Genomic DNA, 6,000 nt, shown 5'->3' on the forward strand with positions numbered 1-6,000 from the left:
ACCCCCATGACCTGAGCACTATGGACCTGGTGGCACAGGAGCACCCCCCATAGTGGGTAGTTGGTCTGGAACCACTATGGCAGTTGCCGGCAGGGGCCAGCCCTGGCCCAACCTGGGTAGGGTATGGAGAAAGCAGGCTGCAAATGTTGCAAACTCTTACAGGAGATGCAAGCAAGGAAGATCCACCAGCTGCCAGTACACGTGGGGCTGCAAGGATGCCACTATTGCCTGCAGGCACCCTGTGCATGTGCCAACTCCATCAGCAACAAAGCCAAAACTGGACAGTGCTTCTGGACTGACTGGTCACTAGGACCAAGGAACAGCTCACAGAGTCTTGGGCCTGGTGCTGCCAGGACCTAGAGAAGGAGCAGAAGAACCAGGCACACCTTACCCTTGAGCAGAGGAGGCTCACTCTCCAGCAGAGGCATGTTACCCTCTAAGAGATGTATTTGGTAGCTGTGTTGGTCTGAGACAAAAATAAATGCAAAACTCTAGACCTATTGATTCAGAGATGATACCTTTTATTAGACCAACTAAGAAATGTGGGTGGGGCCCTGAGTGGAAAAAAATTAAGAATGTGTGTAAGTACCAAAACTGATGGCTACACCATGTCTCATTCAGGCACATAAAGAGAGGTAGAAGTCAACCTTTACTGTATTAGTCAAAAGCAGCAACCCTAGTGCAACATTTGGCCACATATCAATAGAGACCTCTATAAAAACCACAGCTGTGTCCAAAGCACCAAAAAGATGTTGAGGCCTAGGGTTTGGTTCTGATTGTTGTTTCACTCCACATAAAGGCTGCCTGACTCAATGGGACAGGAAAATGAAAGCTTTGGCAATGAGTTCATCTTCCTGGGCTTTTTCAGCCATCAGAAAACTCAGCTGGGCCTCTTTGCACTCTTTTTGGCAATTTACTTCATCATAATAGTGGGGAATGCCCTCATTATTACTGCCATCCACATGGATCAATACTCCAATGTAGTTTTTCCTTGAAAAATTATCCTTTTTGGATATCTGTTACGTAACCAGTGGGTTGCCACAGATACTGTCCCATTTCTTGGTAAAGCACTGTGGCAGGGCACTGCTGGTGCCTGCCACTTTAAGAGCTGGGCCAAGCAGCCAGCAGGTGCTAAATTGTGGCAGCCATTTTAGATCTCTGGCTGCCTATATAAATAGAACAGTTTGCTACTGGCTGGCCAGGCAGTAACATTGCCTGACTGCAAGGCTACATGCAGCATTCCTGGAGGTAAGGGCAGGAGCTGTAGGGGATGGTTTGGAGGCTCCTGGTCCTGGGCATGACCTAAAACTGCACCCTGTGAGGAGTGTCCCCAGGAGCCCCCAGGATATCCCAAGCAAGTTACCACCCCAGTGAAAGGTGGGTAGGGGCTTCTTAATCCCAGCCCTCACCTTCAGGTGGGTCATTTATCATCGGAGGTAGCTGGGGGCAGGCATGGCTGTGGCCATCTGAGCCCTGTGAGGTTCAAGGCCCCTGAGGAGCGAGAATTAATGTTGGAGGTAGTTGGGCCCTGTGAGGGGTGCAAGAACTCAAGGAATGAGAGTGGGGGCCAAGTACTGCAGTGGCCACATGAGCCCTGTGGGGTGCAAGACCCTGAGGAGAGGTAGTTGGGGCCAGGCATGGCTATGACCACCTGAGCCCACTGGGGAGGGAAGCCCCAAAGCCCTGGGGGTGGGGGTGGAGATGTAGAGCCCCAGCAGGGTTATGGTCTCAATGAGGGGGCAGTGTGAGATATGGAGCCCCAGTGAGGGGGCAGTGTGGAGCCCTGGTGAGGGGGAAAACCAGAGGACAGGGAGCCCAGTATTGAATATATAGAGTTGCCCCAGAAGGAGCCAGGGCAAGCTTAGACCCAGTCAAGTAATTGGCTGGCCACTTCCCCAGTGAGTGGCCCAAAAGATGGTACATCTGCCAACCAATGTATGAAGTAGCTAAAGCCTATGGCCTAAGGGGCCTGCTCCAAGAGGAACCAAGGCAGTATAAGTTGTCAATGTGTGAAAGAGACCCTGTGAGAGGGGGAGAGTGTGTGAGGCCTTAATGAGAGGAGGGTGGTATGAATGTGTGTGTGACTGAGGCCTGACAACAAGGCCTAAGCTTGGTCTGGTTGTAAGCTGGGAGCATTGTCATCTGGATGCCATCTGTGAGGCTTGGGTTGCAGTGCAGGGGAGGAACGGAGTCGCAGATAGTGTCCCCTGGCATCAGGACAAGAATGGGCAGCCTCCCACCTTAATCAACAACAAGGCATGGCAGGTGAGTCAGGTGCATGGCGTGCCCAAAGGCAAGAGGGGAAACTAGCATTGTGGCTAGTTGGGGAGTACCACTTTGCTACAAGCACAAAACCTTCTCCTACAACAGGTGCATGAGTCAGCTCTTTTTCACACTGTCTGTGGGAGGGACAGAGTTCATACTTTTGGCTGTCATGGCCTATGACTGCTATATGGCTATTTGCAACCCACTCCAGTATATGACTATTATGAGCAAAAGCATCTGCACCCTGCTAGCCACAGCTTTGTGGGCACTTAGGATAATCAACGCTGTGGTGCACACCATCTTTACCACACACCTGTGTTTCTGTGGCCTCCCTGTCATTAACCATTTCTGCTGCGAGCTTATTGCTCTCATCAAGGTAGCCTGCTATGACACTGACATCAGGTGGCAATTTTGATCCTAAACTTTGTTGTGCTCCTGGGACCCTACTTCCTGGTCCTGGTCTCCTACATTTACATCATCTCCTCCATCCTGTGCATCTGATCCTCACAAGGCAAGCACAAGCCCTTCTCCACCTGTGCCTCTCACCTTACCATAGTGACCCTGGCCTATGGGACAGCCACCTTTGCCTACTCAACCCCCAAAGTAGGCAGCTACTCAGCCAACTGAAACAAGAACATTGGTTTCTTCTATGGTGCTGTCATCCCTATGCTGAACCCTATCATAATGCTACCTGAGAAATAAAGATGTGAAAGGGGAATCGGCTAAAGTCAAGGGGAAAGATAACTTCTGAGAGACTGTTAAGTCTAGGTTTTTAACCATGATTGGTGATTGTGGCTGCGTCTACATAAGACACTGACTATGTAGTTGTTACTGTGCAGTTATTTAGTGCTCAAATGCCCAAGTACTAAGCGGCCGCACAGTAACTGACATTAATGCATAGTAGTGTCCCGGTACGGCTTCCTGGTGATGCTGACTATGAAGTAGCTTGTTACTACTGCACCATAGAATCACATTAGTGTTTGTGTCAAACAACACTACTGTGCAGTAGTAATGAGCTATTGCACAGTAATAAGAAGCTAATGCTCAGTAGGCACCTCGTGTAGATGTGGCCTGTGAGATCTGTTTTTACAGTCCCTTTCAGAGGCTGGTTTTTAAAATAAGATCCCTTTAAAGTGTTGCATTGTGGGCACCCAGGAATTTAATATAACCTATGATTATACATTTTGGGTGTTTTCCCCCTTCTCCCTGCAAGACATTCATAGATTAGGAGTATTTCTATCTACTATAACATTTATGAATGTTTTGATAGTTTCTTACCAGAAAATGAAAAACAACTTCATTTTGGATGCACGGCCACAATGCCTCATGGGACTCATCATTCCATGCAGTTTTAAAATAGTAGAATTACATTACATATACTATACAGAGGATCCCAAAAGGTCTATGCAATTAATTGTCTTATGAAATTAACCAATATGAAAATATCCAGAATTTATTACAATATAAGTTATAAGCAAACAATTTGGACTGGCATTGTATTGTGTAGTTAAGTAAATAACTCATTATGTTCTGTTCATATAGGTGGTATAAACTATACAAGATATTTAATATGTAACATTATAAAAGTGAAAAAAAACTGTCAATACAGTAAGTCACATCATAAATTTAGATATCATTGAAGAGATACAGTTAGTCAAAATTAAAACACTTAGATAGTCCTGAATAAAAATTCCAATTAAAGTTTTCACATTAAGCTTGTTATACTTCTGCAAAACAGTTTGATCCAGTCACTGTTATTAGACTCCACCTACATTTATATGCCATGTTGGTGAGGCAGCACTGTGCATCCAAACAGTTGGATGGCTGCAGTAAATTACGGGAGATGCTACTGATTAGAATTCCTGGCTCAGAGATGAAGTAGGCATATAAAGCAACAGGACTGCAACTCCCATGCGGAGCCACATTCGTAGAACTGAATACAATTTTTTTTTCTGCAAAAAGCATACAACTTTCTTTAAAAAAGGAAGAAAAATTGCATGTTTTCTTCCAACTATTAACATGGTGCATTTATAAACTACTATTATTCTGAGATGTTCAGGCAGGAGACTTGAAGCACAGTGAGGCAATGGGAAAAATACATTTTTGTTTTGAGAAATGTTGTTCAGGTAACTATTGTTCTTCTTTTTGTCCATTAGCCTGGCCCTAAGGTTGGATTACTTCCCCCATATCTCTATAAACAACATAATCCCTGGTAGTTTTAATATACAATCAATCACATAAATGCAGCTGGCAGGAGCACATGAGATTATTCAATAGATCACTGAAGTCAATGCATGGAAAGCCATGGGGCATGTCCACACATGCAAGCATGTGTGCTTGTAGCACCTCAAATAGAAGCAGTGCAAATTTGAGCTGGGGCTTTTTGCCTCAGCAGATGTGCTTGGACATGCACTTTGTTGTGGAGCAAATTGTACCACTTGGGGCAAAATAGCCCTGCCTGGCTCCTTCCGGATCTGCAGCCAGAGGGAGCTAAAGCCTGGGGCCAGCACCCGTGCTGGCCCCAGCAGTATAAAAAGCCACCCTGGCAAGTAGCTCAGTGCTACTCACTCTCAGGAGCTTCTGGGGCCCAGCCAATTGGTACCTGGAGACACTACCCCTTGTGCCAGCTGGACTGCTGAAGCAGCCCTGAGAGTTCCCTGCACCCTCTACCCACTGCAGCAGTCTGGCAGTGGGGGCTCCTGCCTGGCTGTGACCTCCTGTATGCCTGCCAGACCCAGATGGGGACTGCACAGCCAGTAGAGGAATCTGCCCCTCTGAGCCAGCTGCCAGTGGGCTGTGGCTGCAGGGTTGGCCTCTGTGTGACACTACTGCCACGTGGGCGCCCTTCCCGGCCATCTGGGCAGCTATTGCCCGGAAGATGTTCTGAGTGTGGTGGCCTGCTTTGAACTGTCAAAGCATGTCCTCCTGGCCTCATTTGGCCAGGAGGTCAGCCAGAGCCAGCTGGCTTCAAGGTGCCAGCTCTGAGCAGGCAGGGTCCTGCCACTGGCCAGCCTAGCAGGACTTCTGGTGTTCCCTATTGGAAAACTGAAAAATCCCTGATAAAAAAATCCCAAAGTCACTCTGTAAAATACCCCCAAATCCATGTTCCTCCACAAGTAAAACAAAAGACCACTATAAAGAGAGAGAGTGAGACAGAAACAGTGATTAGTTGGGCAATATTTTATTGATATATATACAGTTTTAAAGCAAGTCTCTTATCATAATAATAAAGTGAACTCTAAATACACGTTTCACGAATTCATGAATACATATTTTGCTGCCCTCCCACAGGGGCTATGGCCCCCACACAGGGGGTTCAGTCCCCACTTAGGGGCTATGGCCCCCACACCCCCCCTACAAGGCCCATATGCTCCAGCCCAGCCCCCTGATTTCTGCCTCAGCTGGCCTCACACCCCACCAGCTGCTGCAGCCCCCCCAATTGCTGCCTCAACCAGCCCCACCCCCAGACCCTCCCAATGACTGCCCTGCCCAGCCCCACCCACCACTTGCACCCCGAGGTCCCCATAGCTGCCCCCACAACCCCAGGCAACTTCATTTTAAAGAAGAAAAAAAGGGAAAAGGGGTTTGAGACAGGGCAAGAGGCACGTGTGCACTCTTCTGGACATGCCCTGGGAGGCAGTGTGGACTAGTGAATAGAGCACTAAAATAAGGACTTGGAGGACTTGGGCTCTCCTCCTGTTTTTGTTGGGGGATCCTAGGCAAGTTACATCACCT

At 47.8% G+C, this 6,000-nt stretch overlaps 1 pseudogene; it reads left to right on the plus strand.

Moving 5' to 3' along the window:
• The first annotated feature begins 812 nt into the window (after positions 1-812).
• Positions 813-2,892, plus strand: LOC149864287 (olfactory receptor-like protein OLF3; annotated as a pseudogene).
• Positions 2,893-6,000: the final 3,108 nt, after the last annotated feature.

This window comes from Crocodylus siamensis, chromosome 5 (assembly GCF_052110815.1).
Source record: "Crocodylus siamensis isolate JL-2025a chromosome 5, ASM5211081v1, whole genome shotgun sequence".
NCBI lineage: Eukaryota > Metazoa > Chordata > Crocodylia > Crocodylidae > Crocodylus > Crocodylus siamensis.